Below are 25,409 nucleotides of genomic sequence, written 5' to 3'. Positions count from 1 at the left end.
TGTAGATGTCAAATTTAGTCTCCAGCTTTTACTATCTTTTGATCTTTGGCAACTTGTTAACATCTCTCTGACTTGGTTGCCTTATCTGCAGAATAGACATAGTCGTATCTAAGTCACAGGGTTTTATGAGCATTATTTTTGGTAGTACAAGTAAAATGCTTAGCATAGCTCCTGACACATGTTAAAGCTCATTCTACGACAGTGGTTATAGTGATGGTAGTGGGATTCGGCTGTATTTGCGCCATTAAGTGAGGGTGTTACATGGGAAGAAAATGCCATTAGGTTAGAAAGTCGAGGTACTGAGTTTCTTGTGGCAGTTAATTGTCCCTGAAGTGTGATAGGATCAAGGAGAACATGGACGTTTTCCATCCCTCTGCTTGCAGAACTGTCAGAGAAGTTACAGAAAAATGCATTAATGATTTCTAGCTGTGGTAGTCACATGAGTTGATGCTTGTTCTGAAACTACTCATATAGGGATGCAGAATGCCTGAAGACTCTGCAAAATGGCTTTGAGAATTAATCTGATTACATCTTTTTTTTAACCTGATTATATCTTTAAGGTTTTATTTCTTAGGCTGTGTGATAAGGTGTGTTTATTATATTTGTCTTCATTTGGTACAGCTGATATGATTCATAATTTTAAAAACCTGTCTTACCCCTTCACATAATCTTGACATGCTTGTTTAAAAAACGATAGAATTAAACACACAAAGTGCAGTATGATGGGTAAGATAGGTCTCACTTAGGTCAAGTTTTAAAATATGGGCAGAACATTGCCATGTATTTATAATGAATGTGGGTTTGTGTGTGTGTGTGAGTATGTGTGTGTTTGAGTGTGTGTGTGTGTGTGTGTGTGCGCGCGCGCGCATGAAAACGCTGAAAAAAAAAACAGTTTCAAGAAAGCACTTTCTTTCTAAGGAGAGAAATGGGTGTGAGGGAGAACAGGGGTAGAAAAAAGCCTTGAATTGAATCCTTGATGCTTTGTTTCTGACAAGAATCAAATCAGATATTGGAATAACATCTAAAGATCTGAATGGTGCTTACACTGGAATTTGTTACAGTCTTTGTTCGATACTTATCTTAAAAACAAATATAATAACAACAATGTTCAAGTTGGAACTAAAATTCTGCTTCAGTGTCTTAGTTCATGTTTTATCAAGACTTTGGGGAATGTTTCCAGGAATATGATTACAAAATTAGATATTGTCTTACTACGGGACAGTTGCAGAATATAAGGTTAGGCTTTGAGGCCAGAAATATTGCTCCATCTGTATATATATTTGTGGAAGTTATTGTTAGGATACCGTTTGTTAGGTAGGTCTACCTCAGTGTGAATTTTGGATATCGGAGTGCAGGGACTCAGTCCTGGACCAGTCCATGTGCTCCATCTAATCTCCTCTCCTCTGAGCTGTCTGAATCTTCAGACTCCGAGTTGGTGTCTCACTGCTAGGACATAGTCTGTGCAACTTAAAGGGACGTATGAAGCCCCCCAACTCCATGAGTGCCTGTGTGCTTCAGTCATGTCTGACTCTTTGCAACCCCATGGACTGTAGCCTGCCAGGCTTCTCTGTCCATGGAATTCTCCAGGCAAGAATACTGGAGTGGGTTGCCATTCCCTTCTCCATCCAACTCCATTGCTTCTCCTAAACATCATCTACTTTTTTTTTTTTTGCCATCCAGCCACCTTTTGCTTGTTTTTTTTTCTTCTTCTTCTTCTTTTTTTTGTTACCTCTTAGATTTCCTGTTCATTCCCTGGCTTTCATTCTAGGTGTTTCCACTTAATTTCCCCCTTCATCTGTAACTCCCTCTCTGTTTCTCTCAGTTTTTTTTTTTTGGCTGACTCCCTTATACATGCCTCAGGTCTTTATGTATGTATGTGTGTATGTACCTATGTATCTGTCCATTTGGGTTTCCCTAATGGCTCAATGGTAAAGAATGTGCCTGCAATTCAGGAGACTCAGGAGATGCAGGTTCGATTCCTGGGTCGGGACGATCCCCTGGAAGAGGGTGTGGCAACCCATTCCAGTATTCTTGCCTGGAGAATCCCATGGACAGAGGATCCTGGTGGGTTACAGTCTATGGGGTTGCAAAGAGTCAGACACGACTTAGCGATTGAGCATGCACACACATCTATCTGCTATCTATCTGTCTATCGTCTTTAATTTCTTGCCTCCCTCCCTCTGTCCTTCCGTCTCTCTCTTTCTCCTTATCTCTCTGCTTTCTATAATTCCCCAATATTAATGCTCACATTCTGACTGTTACTACTTACTTATTCATCTTCCAGCTTAGATTTTAAGCTCCACTAAGGAGAGACCATGTTTGTTTTCCTTTTCCAGCACCTGTGTAGTATGTATGTAGTGTCGGGTGTAACGTAGCCACTAAATAAATATTTGTTGAGTGAATACATCAATGAAGTACAGTTTGAGCTTTTGGCTTTCTTATTCTCACTAGATATTTAAGTTCTTTAATGGAAAATACTGCATTTTAATAAAGTATTTGTGAATATTTTATGACTATTTTCATAAAATATTAAGAGCATTTAGAGTCAAAGTTATATTTTAAAGTCAGAGAAGTAATATTAGAATCTGTGGGCATTAAAATAGGCTAATTTTCTTTTAAAAATTGATTTTAAAATTTTCTAACAACTAGCACATGGTTTGGGAAAAAAAATCAAAGAAGAGTGAGTGTTTCAAATGAAAATCAGCATTCATCAGCTTTGTGTTTCTAATCCTGTGATATTAATAGATTAAAATTTCAGTAAGATTCACCTTCAAGAAGAAATAGATATATACATATGTACATCAGAAGACTGCAGTGTTCTCAGAAACGTGACTACCGTTGTTCAGTTGAAGGTATGATGGGAATAAACAGTTCATACCGAAGGGACTTTTTAAGCCTTGATTTGTTTTTTTAAAAAAATGGCATATGAAGGGCACAGTGCCTCTTCCAATGTTAGCTTGTGTTTCCTTTAACCTTCTTCTTCAAAGACCCATCCTAAAAAAAATTCAGCCTGTTTTTTTTTTTTTTCCCTCCTCTCTTTCAAAGACAGTATCTCAAAAATGGTACTAATTTAAGCCCTGCTAAATGTCCAGATGCAGCACCTGGGAAAAATGAAGTTCAGAAGTTCAGGATTTGGAACTTGCTTAAGCTAGGAGAATCTTCTTGCTGTGGTTGCATGTCTGATTCTAGAAGCTGGTAACCTCTTTCTCGTGGGCATCGTTCCATTGTAACAGATGGCCCCAAGTGTGGACGTGTCAGAGTGAAGCCCACGTGTGAACTTGTCCAAGAAGTTGAAACACTGCTCAGAATATCTTCTCCTGCCAATGATAGCTTTGTTGTTGCAATTAGAACTTTCTGGATTGGAAGAGTGAACTTAATGAAACATAAGAGAAGCCTTTAGAGCTCTGTTGTCCAATATGGTAGCCCAGGCCACACATGACTCTTGAGCACTTGACATGTGACTATTTCAAGCTGAGGCGTTCTCCAAGTATAAAATTCACACCTGTTTTTGTAAACAAAAACATAAAAACATGTAAAATATCACAGTAATAATTTATATTTTTAATTGATGTTGAAATACTCTTTGGGGTACACTAGGTGAAATAAGATAAAATTAATTTCATCTGCTTCATTTTTTAAAAAATACGGTGACTAGAAAATTTTAATTTACGTATGTGGCTCACTTTATATTTCTGTTTGGCAGTACTGTTTGGGCTAGACTCTTAACTAGGGATGTACATGAAACTTGGTTCCACTTATACTTTGACATGACTGTTTAGTTTGATATATGTCAGTTCAGATCTGGAATGAAAACCTTGGACTTTCTACATTAGTTTCTTCATAACTTGCAGTTTAAATGGAGCAGTAAAAGCAGGAGTAGGATTTTTTTTTTTTTCAGTTGTACAAGAAATTTCTAGAGACTAAGAGCTTTGCAGAGCTAAAAATTCATTCCCATTGTTTTATTTTTAAGCTCTATTTTAAGTTCCTGCCAGGACGAAAATGTTCATTCCCTTTTGGGTTCTGATGGCCTGGTAAAAACTTCTTTGTAAACCCAAGGGATGTGATGGAATTGGCACAGGAGAAAATTAATTTGGTTGGGATCCATGAGTGGAGTGGAGGTAATGTGCAGGGCTTGCAGAGTCCGTCGTCATCAATCACTGCAGAGCCCCTGCAGCAACGCCGGGCTGCCTAGCACCCGCCCCTTGGACAGCAGCAGGGCAAGATACCCCCTTTTCCGAAGAGCCCTACTCTTGAGCCATAGAGAAGTGTTAACGTAGAGTATGTGCACGATGAGGGGCCACATGTATACACATTCAATAAGGTAGCTTGGCATCTATTCCTATGTGGGTGCATTTTTCTGGAAAAAAGTTAAATGGAGTTTTCCATAACTTTTTTTTTCTCTCCTAAAGTGTGCATTGTAGGATATTTTCCAACCCTACATGTTTCCAGTAACTTAAGCTCAAAGCTCATAGCAATGAGGCACTTTCTTGTCAAAGGTGAGTCAAAAACAGGAACCTTTTAATTCTGTCACATGATGCTGGATGTTATAAAATAGTAAGAGCGAGGAGTTCACTTTTCCCCCTTCTCAGTCCTCAGAGTTTTAGCTGCTTGCCTTCTTCACCATTGAGGAAGCCAGGAATTCAGAAGTGTGGGTCGGATATTCGCCGTAGAAAATGCATTTAGGAGCGTACACTTTAACTGGATTATAAATAGTATCTGCCCTGACAATGCTGGAATTTTCTCAGCTTCTGGAGACATTGAAGTCTTTGTTTCATGGGTCACTGCCCTCTCCCCCACCCCCTAAGCTTGAGTCATAAAGCTTGACAAATTAATGAGGTTGCTGAAACTTAAAATCTCGGGGGTAGGACATATGGGAAACAAGGAGAGACAGCAGGAACCATATACTTGGACTTAAGGTGGCTTCTCTCTTGCTGTCCTGAACTTGCTCACTTTGCATTTTATTTTTTCAGGCCCTTGAATTTATTGTTTTCCTTCAACAGGATCAAATTAGATTGAAAAAATTAGAAAAAAGTGTAAATAGGTAGCAGCAAGACTAATATTAGCTCCTGAATTCTCTATTTAGAATAGGAAAGAAAAAAAAAAAACGTATCCATGAAAGCAGAAGTACAAGCCAGATTGCTTTGATCGTGTGTGTGTGTTTGTATTAGCTATGGAACTAAGAATGGTTTTCACAGTGAATACTTGTTCTCAACCACTGAAGGTAAAACAAAACAAAAAAACATGCAATACGAAGCCTAAAATTACTAGTGACCCTGGTTTAGAATGTGTTTACTCTGTAACACTTGATACTGAATATATAATCAATCAAATTATATATATATATATATAAAATCAATCAAAACCCAATATAAAAATTCCTTTCTTGGGTTTTGTGAGTTCATCCAACGTATTTCTTGAGTATTTGTTCCATTCCTAGCACTGTCCTAGATACTGGGGAAATAAAGTTTAAAAAAAGAGACATTTCTACCTTCACAGAGCTTACCTTCCTATGGAGAAAAAAAGACCAAACCTAACCAAATCTAATGGAAATTAGAAACTGGACAAGTGAATCCCAGGAAGAGAAAACAGCTAAGTGAGGTAGAGAGCAACAGAGCAGCTCCCATGTGTCTCAGCCTCTGTTTTTCCTTCCCCAGACTGTGCTGCAAAACGGTGACTAAGTTATTTCTGTTATTTCCCAGATTTTGAATTCACCCCCCACCCACCAAGATAAAACATTCTTTGCTTGTCCCTGTGATTTCCTTACTAGTCTGTTTTATTTCTTTTCCAAAGGCTCTTTTTGCCCCAATTGAAATTGATTATTCAGCTCAGGCTTATTGAGTCCTAAATTAGGTTGATGTTCACAGGGAATATTTATTTTCATTCTACTTTTTCAGTCAGCTTTTCTACACCCTCCTACTTAAGGTTAGTTGCTGGTATGCTCCATACAGTTCTGTTTTGAACCTTAGTCTTACATGCTTTTTTACCCCCCTCTTCTGGAAATATGGATTATGATTATTTTATTTCTGTTAGCATCAGGGTCTTTCTCCAGATCTGATGTTCTCTCAAAAGCCTGCATGTTGTGATCTGTACCAAAGTGAGTTATTGGCCCGTGTTTGCTCATTTCCTTTATTTTGAGTCTTTCCTGTGGTTGGAATCATTCGTGATACTACTGATCATTAATCCTGTACTCTGAGGATATGAATATGATTTTTTTTCTAGTTCCAGAGATGCACTCCAGCTTTGCATTTTGGTTGGCAAAATGACCAGAGCTTGGACAAAAGGCCATGAGTGACACACAAACACAGGCCTGAAATTATCGTATTACAGAACAGTTACCACGTTCGTGTGAATGGCTAAGCAAAGGTCAAAAATATGAGCAACATTATTTATGGCTCAGTGAGTGATTTGATATTCACAGTCTGTCATCATTTGTCAGAAGACTGGTATTATCAAAACTGTGCCAGGCTAAGGACTATCTAAAAAATGATTTGAGACAAGCTCAGTATACAGTAAAAAAGAAAAAAAAAAGGACAGTTTGGAAGTATCCCAGGAGACAAGAACCCTGCACCTGATGTGGAAGTAGTTCTGTTATCCTGCTGTTGTCAGATTTGTTTGCCTCTTGACAAAGAATTTTCCTTCCTCCACATCAGTTTTGTCACCTTTAGCCAGGGCAGTTCTTTTTTTTTTTTTTTTAATTTTATTTTATTTTTAAACTTTACAATATTGTATTAGTTTTGCCAAATATCGAAATGAATCCGCCACAGGTATACCTGTGTTCCCCATCCTGAACCCTCCTCCCTCCTGCCTCCCCATACCCTCCCTCTGGGTTGTCCCAGTGCACCAGCCCCAAGCATCCAGTATCGTGCATTAAACCTGGACTGGCGACTCTTTTCATACATGATATTATACATGTTTCAATGCCATTCTCCCAAATCTCCCCACCCTCTCCCTCTCCCACAGAGTCCATAAGACTGATCTATACATCAGTGTCTCTTTTGGTGTCTCGTACACAGGGTTATTGTTACCATCTTTCTAAATTCCATATATATGCGTTAGTATACTGTATTGGTGTTTTTCTTTCTGGCTTACTTCACTCTGTATAATAGGCTCCAGTTTCATCTACCTCATTAGAACTGATTCAAATGTATTCTTTTTAATGGCTGAGTAATACTCCATTGTGTATATGTACCACAGCTTTCTTATCCATTCATCTGCTGATGGACATCTAGGTTGCTTCTATGTCCTGGCTATTATAAACAGTGCTGCGATGAACATTGGGGTACATGTGTCTCTTTCCCTTCGGGTTTCCTCAGTGTGGCAGTTCTTATAGGATGAAGTTAGCACCTGTGGCTTGCATGGAGCGTGTTGGGTTATTAGAACTTACTGCAATTGCTTGCTATAGGATGTGTTCTGGTTATCAGTTTATTGTCTATGAGGTCGACTTTCACCCTTTATTGCCTGCTGTGTGAAAATGGTTCTGGACTCTAGATGTTTTTCTTTTGCCAGTTGGCATGATGTTAAGCTTTGTCAGGAGAGGGCGCTGGAGAGACGTTGCAAGGGGAAGGAGTTTTCCTTTCTGCAGCAGGTGTGTCTGCTCACCAGTGTCTCTGGTGGGCCACCTCTCTGTGAAGAGCCTTCCCAGGGACTCCAGAGGATGGAGTCCAGTAAGTGCTGGACACAGTGAATTCCCTCCCATGCAGAGAGCTCCTGGATCTCAGCCCTGGGGAGGAGGACCCTGAGCCCTAAGGGTCGTGGCGGCTCCTTATGTCTGCTATTCCTATATTAGAGTTTACTTCTTATTAGCTAATTCTCTGTGATAGTTAATAATTCCTTTCTTCATTCACATTTTTCTGGTTTCTGTCTCCTGATTGGATCCTGGCTAATACAGTGTTCATCAGAATTAGGTTTCGTTCTTGTATTGCATGAAGCAGGTAGGTAGGAGAATCTAATGAATTTGTACAAAGGAGCATGAAATCTGAATGTTATAAGCAATTGTTAATTTCTCTGTGTTCTTCTGACTGAATGGCCAAATCTTAGGAAAAACTGAAAGTCTGCAAGTATCTGTGGTAAAAGTGAAGGCTGGTGGTGCCAATGTGTGTGCCTGCATGCGTGCTCAGTGGTGTCCAACTCTTTGCGACCCTGTGGACCGTAGGGTGCTGATGATCCTAGAGTTAAAAATCCACGCAAGGCTTTGTTGGACCTACTGACCATTCTGCTTTGTGTGGGAGCTTCAGGATATGTGAACAAGGCTGCTGTGGGACCCAGTGGTGAGTGGTTTAATTCAGTTCCTGGGGAGTGTCTGCAGGGCTGTAATATCTACATGGATAATCAGAGGTTGATTAAATGTATGTGTCAAGTCTGCTTCCTTCTACCCTTGTATCATGTGATAGGGTTGCAAGCGGTTCCCGTTTTCTGTGTGAATGCTGCATCAGTGTGATACGAGCAAGAGTAGAGTTCAGGAAAAAAAAAAAAGAGGACTAGAATGAGGTGCCATTGAAGATTATTGGGATTTCTTCCATTTTTGGATGAGGAAGCTGGTCACTGGTGAGGTTAAATGCCTTCCTCTCAAGAGTGTGCACTGAGACAGCAGGGGAATACACCAAGACAGATTTTTCTTTAACTTCTAGTCAGTTGTTTCCCCCCAACTCCAATTTATTTATGTTCAAATCTCTAATGATTTTTCTTTTTTATAATTACTTTATAATTGAAGTACAGTTAATTTACAATGTTGCATTCATTTCAAGTGTACTGCAAAGTGATTCAGTTATATATATATATATACACACACATACATATACATTCACGTTATTTTCCACTAATGGGTTAGTAAAATACTGAATATAGTTCCCTGTGCTATATAGTAGGTGCTTGTTGTTTATCTGTTTCATATATACAGTAGTGTGTGTATGTTAATCCTACATTCCAGATTTATCTTCTCCTCTCCCTCCTCTATTCCCTTTGGTAACCATCTGTTTGTTTTCTGTGTCTGTGAGTCTATTCCTTTTTTGTAAATAAATTCATGTGTAGCATTTATTTTTAGATTCTGCATCTAAGTGATATGTGATATTTGTCTGATTTATTTCACTTAATATGATAATCTCTAGCTTCATCCATGTTGCTATAGATGGTATTATATCATTCTTCAAATGATTTATTTTCTTATATTTGTACTTAAGATTTCTAAAGCATGGGAAAATATAGAGTGCTTTATTAAAGAATATTTGAGTCTAAATACATTAAAAAGATAAAGTAGAAAATGCCTTAAGGAGGTGCATCTTCTTTTGATAAAAAGTATTTTATTGAAGTGTAATGTATGTAGAGAAAAGCATACTTACTTTAAGTGTATAGAATGATGGCTTTTTTTTGGTAAATTGAACTCCTGTTATCCAGCTCTCAGATCAATTAATCAGGTGATATCTGCACTTGATGCTCCCTTCCTGTACTCTTTAGTCATCACCCCACCCTACAGTAGCTACCACCCTGATTCATAACTGCATAGATTAACTTTGCCAGTTTTGTGCTTTATAGAAATGGATTCAGTCATATTTAGGCACTTGCCTGTGCCTGGCCTTTATTCATCATGATTATGTTTGAGAAATTCATCTGGGCTACTGTGGGTAGAGTTGGTTTTTTCATGATTATATGGTATTCCTTCAAATACATTTTTTTGGGGGGGATTTACCCATTCTCCTGTTGATGGGCATTTAGGGAGTTTTTTAGTTTGGGGCATTTACAAGTATGAACATTTGTCTTCATTATTATTTTTTAATGTTTTGACATTAGAAGATAGAGAAGTGTGAGGTTTAGGGCAAAAGCTTGAAATTAGACAAACATACTAACTTTGATCCTAGTCAAGTTATTTACATCCTTAAGCCTGTCTCCTTATTTGCAATGAGCATCATGACTAGTGTTTCAGAATTTTGGAAAAATTGTTTGAAATGATGGATGCTTTGCACAGTACTTGATATATAATAAGCTCTCAAAGAATAGAAGTTGTTAGTATTTTTCAAGTTAATGTTTTTTAAATTGTAACAAAGCATCAAGATAATTCACTGTCTGCATTCTGTTGCTTGTGCATCATGTTTTCATGTTTTTCAGAGCTTGTACTTGTTTGTTTTGCATCTTTATCTTCTCTCTTCCTTTCTCCATGCTATATTCATTGCCTGCCTGTTATAATCCAGGTGTAGGGGCAGGGATTGAAGAAAAGTTTTTAGCAGATTTCATTCTTGAGTTATCGTCTCAGTTTTTGCCATGTAGGCTCACCATTAGAATAACATTTGCTTTTTTTTTTTGCTTTGCCCAAAGATGCAAAATCCATGCAATAAAAGGTTTGTATGCCTGAGCCTCAGTGACCTGTAAGAAATGAGGAATCACAGTTTCCTTCTGTAATTCAATAACCATTTACTCCTCCTGCCAGATGATATGATAGAAGCACTGTGGAACTTGAAGGCAACTGTCTTGAATCCCACCTCTGGAAAATTTCTGTTAGGAGTACCATCAGGATTGTTCCCGCCTTCATTTATAATTGGCCCAAAGGTGGAGTCTACTCCTGGGTGCCACTTCAGTGAGTACTGACTTTGTGTTTAGCCTCAAGTAGGATTTCCTCTGGAATGCACTAATCCAATGTTTAGTTGCACTTTGGTGAAAATCATTAACTCATCCTGATTTAAGGAAGCTTTGTGAATGACGAGAAATTTCAGGATTATGTTTATATAGTTTCAAAGGTCGTATTTTTAGACAAAGGATAATTTAAGAAGATTGGCTAGTATCCCTCCTCAGTCTTAAGCTATTTTAATGAAAACAGAAAAGGACAGCCTGTTTACTTCTTAGGAGTGTCATACATCAGTTTTGTTTATAAATTATATTTAATCTTATTTTATTTAGATTATATGTATATATGATAATTTTCAAATAGGTAATGTTAACAAGCTTAGAATAGGTAAAGGAAAACATTTGTGGCCCAGTGTTTTTTTGGCCAAATGTTTTGTGTATCATTTTAGTAGCATTTTAAAAACCTCTTGATACTAGTTTGGACAATAAATATGTTTCTGTAAAGCTGCAGGTATAAATATAGAAGATAAATATATAAAGACCATATTTTATAAATGGATTAATATAAAATCACCATCTTATTTACACGAAACACATCTCATTATAATCATTCTACATAATGTAGGATCTATTATAAAATGAACAATCTGTTTCTAATTTTTGTGCTTAAATCTTGGGATAATTTTAAGTGAAGTGTAGTCAGCATTTTAATGTATTCTTGGAGTTTGATATTATGAGCATTATGGACTTGTTAATTTTATTCCTAGATAGTTGAAATAAGTATCTGACAGAAATGTATTAAGAAGCAGAACACTATTTTTCTCTATCAGCTGAAAAGCAAATGCATTATTAGCATCTGAATTGAATGCTGGAATCTCCAACATACATGTATGTCTATCTATGTGTTTTGTGATCTGAGTCTTGCTACTGCAAGTATGATCCATGGATTAGAGTGGTTCATGAACTGCTTGTCAGTCATCAATGAGATGTGAACAGGTATTGAGTGTTCAGAAACCTTTATAGCAATTGGAGAGAGTGATTTTAGGTCTCTTGATTCTCATACAGATTTGGGCTTGCGTATTTGTGTGTGTGTTTCTTTTGTTTTTCAGTTGTTTTAGAATTCAATTTTATTGTAGTTTACAAAAGTATTGGTCTGTGTTGGATTTGAAATAAAAAAAAAAAAAAAAAAAAACAGATAAAGTGATGCAAACCACAAATTGCAAATGGTGAGAAACGTCCGTGAGAGGTTTCCACCAAGGCAGAAAGGTGGTATAATTTCTAATCTTTTTAAAATTAATTAATTAATTTTAATTGGAAGCTGATTACTTTACAGTATTGTGGTGGTTTTTGCCATACATTGACATGAATCAGCCACGGGTATACATATGTCCCCCATCCTGAACCCCCCTCCCCCCTTCCTCCCCATCCCATCCCTCAGGGTTGTCCCAGTGCACTGGCTTTGAGTGCCCTGTTTCATGCATCGAACTTGGACTGGTCATCTATTTCACATATGGTAATATACATGTTTCAGTGCTATTCTCTCATATCATCCCACCCTCGCCTTCTCCCACAGAGTCCAAAAGTCTGCTCTTTATATCTTTGTCTCTTTGGCTGTCTCGCATATAGGGTCGTCGTTACCATCTTTCTAAATTCCATATAAATGCGTTAATATACTGTATTGGTGTTTTTCTTTCTGACTTACTTCACTCTGTATAATAGGCTCCAGTTTCATCCACCTCATTAGAACTGATTCAAATGTGTTCTTTTTAATGGCTGAGTAATATTACATTGCGTATGTACCACAGCTTTCTTATCCATTAGTCTTCCAATGTGCATCTAGGTTGCTTCCCTGTCCTGGCTATTGTAAGCAGTGCTGCGATGAACATTGGGGTACATGTGTCTCTTTCACTTCTGGTTTCCTCGTTGTGTATGCCCAGCAGTGGGATTGCTGGGTCATATGGCAGAGTTTTTTAAGTAATCTCCACACTATTCTCCATGGTGGCTGTACTAGTTTGTGTTTCCACCAACAGTGTAAGAGGTGGAAACACTCCACCTCTCCGCACCCTCTCCAGCATTTATTATTTGTAGACTTGTTGATAGTAGCCATTCTCACTGGCGTGAGATGGTACCTCACTGTAGTTTTGATTTGCATTGCTCTGATAATGAGTGATGTTGAGCATCTTTTCATATGTTTGTTAGCCATCTGTATGTCTTCTTTGGAGAAATGTCTGTTTATGTCTTTTTCCCACTTTTTGATTGGGTCGTTTGTTTTTCTGGTATTGAGCTACATGAGCTGCTTGTATATTTTTGAGATTAATCCTTTGTCAGTTGCTTCGTTTGCTATTATTTTCTCCCATTCTGAAGGCTGTCTTTTCACCTTGCTTATAGTTTCCTTCATTGTGCAAAAGCTAAGTTTACTTAGGTCCCATTTGTTTATTTTGCTTTTATTTCCGTTACTCTGGGAGGTGGGTCATGGAGGAGCTTGCTGTGATTTATGTCAGAGTGTTTTGCCTATGTTTTCCTCTAGGAGTTTTATAGTTTCTGATCTTACAGTTAGATCTTTAATCCATTTTGAGTTTATTTTTGTGTAAAGTGTTAGAAACTGTTCATTCTTTTACAGGTGATTAACCAGTTTCCCCAGTACCACTTGTTAAAGAGATTGTCTTTTCTCCATTGTATATTTTCTTACATAGGCATGATTTAGGACATGGAATACTGCGCTCTTGTTGCATCAAGCTTTTCTAATCCCTAGTTAACCATATCCCCTAACATTTCCAATGTAGCTGTTCTGTCTGTTTAATTATAATGTTTTGAGCCTCTGATTTCTTAGAGTGATTTGCAAAGAAGTATTTATTTCTTTGCAAATAATTTATTTCTTAGCAAATTTATTTTCACATAAATGCTTTGGACTTATTTGCAAATAAATAATTTGATCATTCATTCAGCCATTCTTTATTTATTGAGCATTTAACTGTGGACCAGATACTGTTTTAAGCATTGGGAATTCATCAGTAACAAAACAAAATGGAACAAAACAAAAAACAATTTCTCTTCTCTTCTAGCTTCTATAAAAGAATTGGAATATATCAGTATATGTGTACACATTTGTGTACACACACACACACGTATGAACTGCAAGACGGTTGATTGTGTCCAAGTGCACCCAGTTCCCCTTGGGCTATGACTGCATGCATTCCTCTACTCTATGGATATTAAGGTCACTATTGATGTAGTTTTGTGTTTGAACCCTGTGACTAACGAAAAGTCCCCAGGGAACACATGTAGTTGGCTTCTCTCAGGGCTCTTGGTGCTTGAGCATGACCTCCCCAAATTGTTGAGGATAATGGAACAAGCAAAGCCTCAGAGCCTGGAGGAACCTTGGTGTCCATTGTCCTGAAATGCTGTCTGCCTTTGGGATGTCATTAAATATAGAGTTTGTTCCAAGCTGTTTCTTTGTTTCAGGAACTACGATCTCCTGTAGGATGTTGTTCAGATCCTGGGAGTCTAAGACAGAGATGTCAGCTTTCTGAAATTAGGACAGGCAATTAGGGTATGTGCACTTCTTGGGATGAGGTCTTCTAGCTTTCCTCAGCTTATACAAATAATTCATGACCCTCAAAGCTGAAGAATCACGGATATCCAGTGGCCAAGAGCCTTTTGCAGTTTGGATCCTGTTACTTCATCTGGTTGTGTCTCTTCTTTTCTCCCTTAGTCTTTTCCTGCAGCGACTAGACCTGCCTCCTCACTGAGGCTCCAGTGTGCCAGGCCTGGCCCCACCTGGGATGCTTGACCTCCAACCATCCACAGAGCTCATCTCCTCTCCTCCTTTAAGCTTTTGCCCTATTGTTACACTCTGGGCTTACCCTGGCTACTGTTCAAAATAACGTCCCTCTCCTGTCCCTATCTTGGTCCTTAGTGCTTTATTTTTATCCTGGAAGTTGCTGTCTTTAACAGATGTTGCTGTCTTTAGTATCTTAGATGACTTCGTTATTTACTAACTTTATTGCCCATATGCCCTTTCTCACCCAAATGTTGCACAGAAGTAGAAACTTTTGTCTCCTTGTTCACTGTTGTATAGTGACTTCCCTGGTGGCTCAGATGGTAAAACATCTGTCTACAGTGCAGGAGACCCAGGTTCGATACCTGGGTTGGGAAGATCCCCTGGAGAAGGAAACAGCAACCCACTCTAGTACTCTTGCCTGGAAAATCCCATGGACAGAGGAGCCTGGTAGGCTACAGTTCAGTTCAATTCAGTTCAGTCACTCAGTTGTGTCTGACTCTTTGTGGCCCCGTAAACTGCAGCATGCCAGGCCTCCCTGTCAATCACCAACTTCCAGATTTTACCCAAACTCATGTCCATTGAATCGGTGATGCCATCCAACCATTTTATCCTCTGTTGTCCCCTTCTCTTCCTGTCCTCAATCTTTCCCAGCATCAGGGTCTTATCAAATGAGTCAGCTCTTTGCATCAGGTGGCCAAAGTATTGGAGTTTCAGCTTCAACATCAGTCCTTTCAATGAACACCCAGGACTGATCTCCTTTAGGATGGACTGGTTGGATCTCCTTGCAGTCCAAGGGACTCTCAAGAGTCTTCTCCAACAGTACAGTTCAAAGGCATCAATTCTTCGGCGCTCAGCTTTTCTTTATAGTCCAACTCATATCCATGCAGTTCATGGGGTCCCAAAGAGTCGGACACGACTGAACGACTTCACTTTCTTTCTTTCTTTCACTGTTGTATCCCCAGTGCTTCAAACAGTATCTAACACATAGTATATGTTCAGTGTATATTTGATATACATTGAATAATTTAATGAATAAATATGGGATCTGATTCTTCCTTTCCAAGTATACAACATGGAGTTTCAATTCTGCCAGTTTAACTGAGATTCCTTGTGTTGCTCTATGTGTATTTCAATCCTGTTGGTTGTGGTTTCATGAATCTCAGTTCTTATGTTGCCATATATTAACTTTCAGTGTTTTCAATATTTTATTTTTCTTTCCATGTGTCAGTTATTCCCATGAGGCAGTTTCATCTTTTTCTTACTGATTTTCACTGGTTGCTGAATCTTACTTTATGCTGGAGCCTCCAAGTGTTCATGGTTAAGACCTTAGACAAGCTGGAGAGGCCAGCAATCTCTGTACCTCAGTTTCTTCATCTGTATAATGGGAATAATAATAATAATAATAATTGCATTAATTCTGATAACAGTATAAGTATATTAAGGCTCAGCCTAATGTCTGCATGTGGCAGGCACAAAAGTAAATGACGGTTCTTAAAGTTATTATGTTTTTCCTTTCCATTGTTACCACCACTAATGATGCAGTCCCAGACAATCATCAAAGAGCAGAACATTAACAGAACGTTCTGGAGAAGGTAAAGGTTGTCCTCCCTTCTCTTCCTTTTTTTCTTTTTCTTCCTCTTCATTTTCTATGCACTGTTTGTCTACACTTTCCATGTGATGGAAGAACTTTCAGGTTTGAAATTTATTCTTCGCTATGCAAATCTGATCTTGGTTGTCACCATGATAACAGTACTCAGTCTTTTTTTGGTGACATTCTTTTTGAATGGATAGCAGTAGGTCCTTGAGATGTATTTCCACATAAGTATTTCACAACAGTTGGAATTTCTGGCAATGGTTTCTTTTTTTTTTCTTTCTTTTGGAGGGCATTTCAAGGAGCTGCCTTGTAAACTCTGAATGCCTGGGTTATTTGCATTCTGTCTTTTCATCCTCAATGCCAAGTTAATAAAACTCCCTAGATTCGATTCTTACAAGTAATCAACCAGCAAATGTTTATTAAGTTTATCTATGGAAGACTTTTGTAGCTGCAGATGGGCATGATGAAAGGCGAGCTTTAGGAATATCAGTCTGGGGATTGTGTATATAACTGGTGGTGGGGATGTTGCAAATCCAGCAGAGAAGGGAGGAAGGGGCTGTATTGTGGGAAATGGTGAGACCCAAAAGTGTAGCAGTGACATTGGGAGTGCAAGAGGGGGTGGCGCTCTGGGTGTGTGTATGTCTGCTTTCTTAGGTACCACCAATACCCTCCCAGGGCAGTTGCCCCAACTTATATTTCTACCATCAGGGGCTGAGAGTTCTGAGTGGCCCCCATTCTTGCTAACACTTGGTTACTATTGCTGTATAACAAATCATAGTAAAACATAGTGGTTGAAAATAATAACTATCATCTCATTATCTGCCATGGTTTCTGTGGATCAGGCATTCAAGAGGGCTGTCCTGGGATGTCCTGGCTCTGGACCTCTCGTGAGCTTGCAGACAGATGGTGGCTGCCAGACTTTCTGAAGGAGGAAACCGTTGGTGGTCAACATATGTGTGAAAGTGAAAGTGTTATTCGCTCAGTGGTGTCTGATTCTTTGTGAACCCATGGACTGTAGCCTGCCAGGCTCCTCTGTCCATGGGATTTCTTTAAGCAAGAATACTGGTGTGGCTTGCCATTTCCTTCTCCACGGAATCTTCCTGACCTAGGGATTGGACCCGGCTGTTCCACATTGCACCAGATTCTGGTGGCGTCTGAACCACCAGGGAAGCCCTGTCAATATATACCTTTTCTAACTATCTCTCTTAATCTCAAGGCATAGGGCCAGACAAGGGTGAGTCAGGAGATGAAGTTCTGACACTGCCAAGGAATAAATGAGCAGTTATTGAGCATCTACCGGGCATAGTCTTATGCAAACTGCTCTACTACGATGAGGTTATTTCCTTCAGCATGATCTTTCTTCAGTTTGCTTCCTAGACAAGCCTTTCCTTAAGAACTCTATTTAAAAAAAAAAAAAAAGAACTCTGTATTTAAATACATGTTCTTCTTTATTTCCTTCTTGTAGTTGATCTTTAGTTGCTAAGTCATGTCTGAGTCTTTTATGACCCCATAGACTGTAGCCTGCCAGGATCCTCTGTCCAAGGGATTTCTTAGGCAACAATACTGGCTTGGGTTGCCATTTCCTTCTCCAGGAAATCTTCCCGACCTGGAGATCAAACCCTCATCTCTTGCCTTAGCAGGCAGAATCTTTACCACTGAGCCACCAGGGAAGCCATTTCCATCTTAATTGCTCAACTTATCACCTCCATAGCCCTTTTTTTCTATTTACACTCTGTGTGTAGTTGTTTGCCTATTTATTACCTGTCCACCTGCCTTCCTCCACTCCTGAGTGCTAGACTGAGGGTTCATGATGACAAGGGCTCTGCCTCTTTCATGTGCATGACATATATCCAGTAAAATTTGAGTTTCAGATCAAAATGAGTAATATTTTAATATAAATCTGTCCAAATATGGAACATATAAAAAGCGTGAGTATATCTCAAATACTTAAAAACTATATCTGTAAAAATGCATGTCTCAAATGTGGGACATGCTATACTGAAATATGTATGGTTTATTTGAAACTCAGATTTAATCTGATGTCTGGTAGTTTTATATGCTACATTTGGCCACCAAAGTACTTGGTATTTAGCACAGTTTGTGGTTATAATAGAAGCTCAAATAAATGTTTGAGTCAATGAATGAGCAAATGAAAGAGTTCATATCTTTTTCAGGAAAATTTTTTCAAGATAGATATTACTATTTAAAAAAAAATAATAAAAGGGAACCCTTCTACAGGGTTGGTGGGAATGTAAATTGATACCAATCACTATGGAGAACAGTATGGAGCTGCCTTAAAAAGCAAAAAGTAGAGCCACCACATGACCCAGCAATCCTATTCCTAGGCATATACCTAGAGAAAACCGTAATTTAAAAAGATACATGCACCCCAGTGTTCGCTGCAGCACTGTTTACAATAACCAGGACGCGGAAGCAACCTAAATGTCCATCAACAAAGGATTGGATAAAGAAGATGTGGTCTGTATATACAATGGAATATTACTCAGCAATAAAAAGAACAAAATAATGCCATTTACAGCAACATGGATGGACCTAGAGATTATCATACTGAGTGAAGTAAGTCAGAGAAAGACAAATATTACATGATATTGCTTATATAGAGAATCTTAAAAGAAAACCCAGGTCCAAATGGAACTTTCTTACAAAACAAGTAGAAGAACGAATGTAGGAAACAGACTTATGGTTACCAAGAGATGGGGAGTGGGGGAATAAATTGGGAGATGGAACTGACATGTACATACTACATATATAAAAATAGATAACTAATAAGAACCTACTGTGTAGCACAGGGAACTCTACTTAATAATCTGTAATGGCCTATATGGGAAAAGAATGTACAAAAGAGTGAATATATGTATAACTGATTCACTTTGCTATATGCCTGAAAGTAACACAACATTGTAAACCAACTATACTCCAGTAAAATTTTTTTAAAAAGAAAATAGGATTTGTGTTTGCCTTAATTTTTTAGTGTGTTATTGTTATTGTTCAGTTGCTAAGAGTATTGAGTCTGTACTCCCAGAAGGCACTCAGTATGAGTGAATTAAAGCTCAGTTCTCTGTGTGTGGTGGGATTTTTACATGTGACTTTAATTTTATTCATAAACATTTTAAACATTTCTTATCATGAGCCATTTTTGTTAAAGAAACATTTTCAAAACTTGGTAACTGGAAGAAAACCCATAGTGCTGAAATCCTTTATCCACAGTTCCAAAATTCAAAAGTTTCTGAGTATTGAATGATTTTTTTTAAATCTCATTTAGAAGAATTACCTGACCTGAAATGACATGAGGCTATTTATAGTATTTATTATCTCACTGAATTGAATATTCATGTTTTCTGGCAGAAATGTTAGTACATTTGATTATGAGCTGTTGCCCTGATCTCTCTAGGGATATCACACTCTATATATACTTTAATATGTTACGAAATCTAGAAAATTCTGACATCCAAGACTTATCAGTCCCCAGGAGTTATTCTGAAGAATGTTTGTGTGTGTGTGTGTGTATACAGATGTGTACTGTGTATATAGAAATTTCTGAAATACATTCAATATTGTTAATCATAATTCTAAGATAAGGGATTGGATGGGGATGACAGGGAAAGATGAATTTATGCTTGAGTATCTTCTTCTTTAATATTTCTAATTATTATAATAAAGTGATTGCCTTTTTCAATGAAAGAGTAGAATTGGGTGGAGGTTTTATTTAGGAAAGTATTGGTATTATTCATGTTAAAAGATAGTTTATCAAACAGACTATGCCTTTACAAATTAGTTCAGCATTTCTCTCTGCTGACAGGGACCCAGAAAACGTTATGCACACATCACGCAGCCTGTTGCCTTTTGGATAATGTGTGCATGATCTAGTGACAGAGAATTTACATCAGCAAAAACGCTAATTTTGCTTAAAAAAATAAAATCAAGGCACTCAAAAATGTGATGAGTAAATGAAACTACTGTTATTAGTGATGGGTTTGGCATGTTTTACGAAGTCTGAACGATTACTCATCCTCTGTACGTTTGCAGAAGTGGCTTCAACAAAAGCCAGATGCATACGTACTAGCAGGGGTCAGTAGGTGGATGAGAGGATTAAACCCCGTGAGTTTTTGGAGCCCGGGTTTGTAGCTGTTTTTGGCTTGTCGACAGGCTACTTTACTGAGTCAGCCTATAGGATGCCTTCCCAGGGTAAGTCTGCTTTTGCTTTTCTGAGTTTAAAATATACGTGGTCAAGGAGAGCCGACTCGTTGCCTTTTGCACTGGATTGCGTTTGTTAACAGTGCCTGTGTGTCTTTCTGTGAGAAAGACATTTATCTTATTCCAGCATATTCTGGTGCTCCTGCTACTGGTTTTTATGGCTTTACCTCACCTCCCCCTAGTTTTTAAAGTGAAATGTCTTGAGTGCTGAAAGGATTTGCAAGGGGAATTGCAAAGGTCATATGTAAGTTCTGTGGCTGGCGTGTAGAGAGCAGTGTGATTGAACCAGAGCCCTCAGTGACCCTTTCTTTTCAAGAGGATGTTTCTAATAAATTAGCGTAGCGTGCTGTATGTGCCTGTTTATGACCTTAAAAATGGTTTAGTTCTTGCTGAGTGGCTATTACTGATGCTTTATGACATGTTATAATGGTTTCGACTTGCACATTTTTTTTGGATTAAAACAATGTCATGCATCAGTCAATGTGAAGTTCATTTTTCCTTTTTTTTTTCTTTTAAAGGGACTCAGGAGAACATTCAACATTAGAATAAGTCCCTGGATTCTGACCTCAGAGAAGGTTTGATTCTTGAGGTTAGAAGAAGTAAGGATTCGCCAAGCTCTTACAAATGAGCTTTGTAGTAGTTGTTGGTGAAATTATAAAACATTGCTTTTCCCACTAGATACTAAATGCCCCTTTTCATTAGCTGTAGTATGGGGAGCAAAAGCATGTGATTTTTCCTTTTTTTTTTTTTTAATGTTTAACCGTAGCTACTTTTAAAAGGCAGTTTTCATTTTGTGGCTGCCTTTTTTTTTTTTTCTTCCGGTATCTAGCACAGTTAAGGACTTTATCTTTTTTGTATCTCTTTAGGAGCAGCAGCAGCAGCAGGACACTGTGGTGAATGATGGGGTCTGAATAGCTCTCTAAATGGAGGAGGGTACCGATGAGCCTGGGCTCGAGGGGCTGGAGGAGCCCAGTTGCACCTCTGCCCAGCATGCTTGTGGCTATATTGACCATGTCCCTTCCTCTCCAGCTGTCGGGCTGGAGGAGGTCACTGTGATGTGAGGGCTGGGGCATGTCCGGGGCTGAGAGCTTTTCCGAGTGGCAGAGACATCTCTGTGGGCTCAGAAGGGGATGCGCCTCAAGATTTCTGTCCACTAATGTTTAGTACCCATGAAGGGGAAAATTGATCTGCTCTAAATATAACCCTTCCTCAAGAAACACTGATAGATAAAAAGGAGTAAGGGGGTTGGAGTTGATTTTTTTTTTGTTTTAACATGCACATTAGAGCTTTTAAAAAATCAAAGCATTTATGTTCTTAGTGGAAGTCTGAAACCTAGTGCCAAGGGCTGCATGGGGTTGGAGGTTAATATGGCCCATCTTTTTCAGAGCATCCGTAGTTCTTTAATATTTGGGATACAGGCACAAAAGCCTCAATAATTCAACTAGTCAGTAACCTAAGAACTGTTTCCTGCTGATAAAAGCAAGGGGATATTAGAGAATAGAATGTGAGATAAAATGTGAGGCTGCCTGGAGACCTCTCCCTTGCTGATGGTGAACTCAGACCATTCTCCTAGGCCTTCCTTCCAGGGCTTGCAAGGAGGTGGCTCTTCGGCTGAAACGTGCTTTGGTGGAAAAGTTATGGGGTTCACGTTCGTCCCTTTGCAAATGCAGTCTTTCCAAGACTGCTTCTACGGGTATTCAGGGTGAATTGGTATGAGGTTTGAGAAAAGCTGGGGGCGAGCTGGAATATTTAATCCATCATGTCACACACACATGGGTACTTTAAAAGGAACAGGAATCTTGACTAGAGGCTTAGCTCACTACCACCTGGAAATGGCTATCATAATAAGACATTGGTCTTTTTTCAGTGAGAGAGACAGAGAAGCATGAAGTGTGGTGAAGACTGGCACCTGAATGGCACCTGAAGATGTAACCCTGTGACCTTTGCCAATGTTCCCTCCCTCCCCTGGTGTGGAACTTAAATAGTGGTTTAGCTAAGTAGTCAATTAAAAAAAATTATAATTGTTTTATTTTTAAAATTTTTATAGAGAGGAGTAAAATCAGTGATTTCAGAGCATATTATGTGTCTGGATTATCTCACCTCTTATGAGTTTTGTCCTTGTTGCCCTCATTTCTTAGTCTTTCTCAGCATCTCATCAACTGACAAGATAAAATGCAACCCCAAATAGCTTTCCACACCTAGTTGCTTGTTAGCGAATTCAACTTAAATATATAGAATGACATGTATATTTCAGTTTGTGGGAAAGAAAACTCAAGAAAATACACACACACACACACACACACATTTGAGCACAGTCTTTGATGCACACACACAGATATTTAGGTGTGTCTGTATCTATCTTTATCTTCCTCGTAATTTACTCAACTCTAAATCCATCATCACACACGCGCAAAATAAAATCTCAAAATAACCTTCCTGGAAGAAATAAAGAGGGAAAATTAGTAGGCAGTCTTCATGACATTTTAATGTGTGTATTTACTACTTAGAAATATTCAAATACAGCTTTGTTTTGTATCATTAATTCTGGTGGTACAGTATTTGAAAAGGTGACAGATACAAGGGCAGAATGCAATTCTTAAAGCTGTAATTTGCAGGCGGCTGATAATAACAAGTCCATTTTCTTTTCCAAATGTGCTATTTATATAATTTATATTTTTAACCAATCTTAGAACTAGATCGAAAATAGTAATTAATCCTAAGGGTAAGAAATGTTGCAACTATGCCAGATTTGGAAACTTTAAGAAAGTCTCTGGGTGGCTAAGCCCAATCTATTGAATATTCTCGTTTGCATGTAACACATTGCTCAGCAGATAGTGCGTGCTCAGTTAATGTTAAATGATTGAGTCAACTTGGCAACACTTTGTTTTGTTTTTTTTTTTCAAGAAATGTAAGCATATTTAGTTAAGAAGTGGCAGGCCAGTTTTAAAGCCTAGTTAAGATAAAACAGGCCGAGCAAAATAGTGCATGTGGCAAGGATAGTGGTGTTTATATGAGCAAAGAGAAAAGACTGAAAGGAAGAACATGAAAATGTTTACATATTTTGATGATGAATGATTTTTATTTTTTATACAGTTTTTTGCTTTCATGTATTTTCCCAAAGTGAGCACATGAATCCTTTGAAATGTAGTTCTTTCATGGCACATATTAGGCCTTACATAATAATTTGTTAAATGCTGAGTTAATTTATAATGAAAATGATACACATCAGATGTCAGTGATGTTGCCTGGAGTTGGGCAACACGACAGCTTCAAGGAAAACTTATGTTCTAGTGAAATCATTTTTTCTTTCTTGAATAACATTTAGTATCCCAGTATCATCTGCTCTAACAAAACATACACATTTCTAAAAAATACTTAAACAAAAACCACTAGATAATGGGAAATCATACAGTACAGAGTCTATAGGGGCCCCTATAGTCTATAGGTGCACAATACTCAAAAACTTCATCAAGAACATAAAGGAAAAATAGGAACCTTAGAAAAACCTTAGAGTTTTACACTTGCTAAATGGTTAAGCAGTATGCAAATACAACACAACTTTTCAAGCTTTGCCTTGAAAAGACCTAGTATTTTTTTGTGAAGGGAGTTGTGGGAAGGGTTGCAGCTTGTATACTGTAGTGAAGTGGTGCAAGTAGGCTTGTCTGAAATTGGGTGGGAAGTTGTAGCAAAGTACTGGGTGGTTGTGGTCTGTAACACACATGGTAACTGAAGCAGCAGACAGATGTTTACAGTATGTACATCTTGTGTATTTGTACACTACTTGATTCAGTGGGGTGTGGTTTTCTGTGTTCACTTACTGTTCCTTGGTGACCAAACCAAGTTCATGTGGGTTATGCTCAAATTGCCCTCTGATGTATCAGTCACGTTTGAGCAGATTTGCATCTTCAAATGAGCATCGTAACAGAACTAGCTCTATATGAAATAGATAAAATCAAATTGCACCACTTGTAGGCATGTCAAGAGCCTACTTTGGAACCCAACAGTCCTTTTAGCACCCCAGCGTTTCCAGGGACCATCGCTGTGTGGCCTGGAGATTGTGTGTCCTTTTGTTCGTGACCTGGAAGAGATACAGGACAATTTGTTCTTTTTTAAATTACTTTTTTGTGGAAACATTTGGTCCTACTTTTGTATGGCTCGTGGCTGGCAGGTTCTTCAACAGTCACAAACTTCAGTCCTATTACTAGATAGACTATCTGGTAAAGCAAATGACCTTGAACTTAACAGGCACCTCATTCCAGGTCCTCACCAGGAATCTAACCTTGTGCATGATGCTACTCAATGCTTCTCAGATTGCTTCTGTGAAAAACCAGTATTTATGGATTACTGTCTGAAGGATAGAGGTTCATCTGTTATTCTGAATACTCGGAAACAATGAGGAAGGAGGGCAGTGTCGTTAAAAAAGCCATTTCACAAGGTAGCTTTTACTTTGATTTGTCAAATAACGTTAAAGAAAAGCATGAGAGTTTTATATTTATCAGAAGGATTCATTGGTTAAAAAGTGGGTAAGGGCAATCTACTGTAATATCTATACCTGAAGTAATCTAGACTAGCAGAATCTCTAAACCTGAGAATTTGTCCTGCCCCCATTTTCCCCTCAACCTCAGCAGTTAGTTTTATTACATGACACGTAGTATTTTATACTCTTAACCCCCCGGAAGGTCATCATGAGATATAACCCATGAATCCTGATTGTATGGGGTGCTTGTCTTGTGGATGGATATTCCAGTGTCTTCTTTATGAAGATTCTTGGAAGAAGTGTCTCTCTGGTTTTTATACCACAAATGACTGTACTTCTACTCAACTTTGGGTTTTTGTTTTATGGATACAGTTAGTCATGTAACTGATCATGTCTTCTTCCTCTTTATGGCCACAGGCATGTTTTCTTTGACCCATACTTTTTTTTTTTTTTTAAACCAAAAGAAAAACTAGTTTGCCAACACTGGAAAATGAGATTTCTCACAAGTGTGTTTGGATTTCCAGCATTTACTGAAAAATCAGATCTGGCAGTGCTGGATCACGTGTCTCCATGGCAACCATGGGATCCAGTAAAGTAATGCCGTTTCCCTTACAACGGAGCAGGTACTCTTACCTGTGTCTTACCTCCTCACTTGAACTGCCCGCCCGTGTAGACCTTGGACTCTGGGCCCGGTGGCTTAGAAAGCAATTTGTGACTTAGAAAATAGGCAGGTCCTATTTGCCTTTTGTGAGCTAATGCTCTTCCTAGGGTCATTTACTTTTCTTTTCTTT

At 38.4% G+C, this 25,409-nt stretch overlaps 1 protein-coding gene across 11 annotated transcripts in view; it reads left to right on the top strand.

Moving 5' to 3' along the window:
- Window positions 1-25,409, top strand: part of MITF (melanocyte inducing transcription factor) — a 228,836-nt gene that overhangs the window by 76,952 nt on the left and 126,475 nt on the right. Inside the window, exon 1 of one of the 11 annotated variants that reach the window (XM_024982418.2) lies at window positions 9,226-10,564. The exons of 8 other annotated variants lie outside the window; for them this stretch is intronic. The gene's annotated coding sequence lies outside the window, so the exon portion shown is untranslated. Of the gene's footprint in view, window positions 1-9,225; window positions 10,565-11,980; window positions 20,133-25,409 lie in introns of those variants that run through there. 2 more of the 11 variants (XM_059879466.1, XM_059879465.1) reach the window with 2 other exon arrangements.

Source organism: Bos taurus, chromosome 22 (genome assembly GCF_002263795.3).
Source record: "Bos taurus isolate L1 Dominette 01449 registration number 42190680 breed Hereford chromosome 22, ARS-UCD2.0, whole genome shotgun sequence".
NCBI classification, from domain to species: Eukaryota; Metazoa; Chordata; class Mammalia; order Artiodactyla; family Bovidae; genus Bos; species Bos taurus.
The sequence above is the reverse complement of the archived record's forward strand: the minus strand, read 5'-3'. Positions and strand labels throughout refer to the sequence as shown.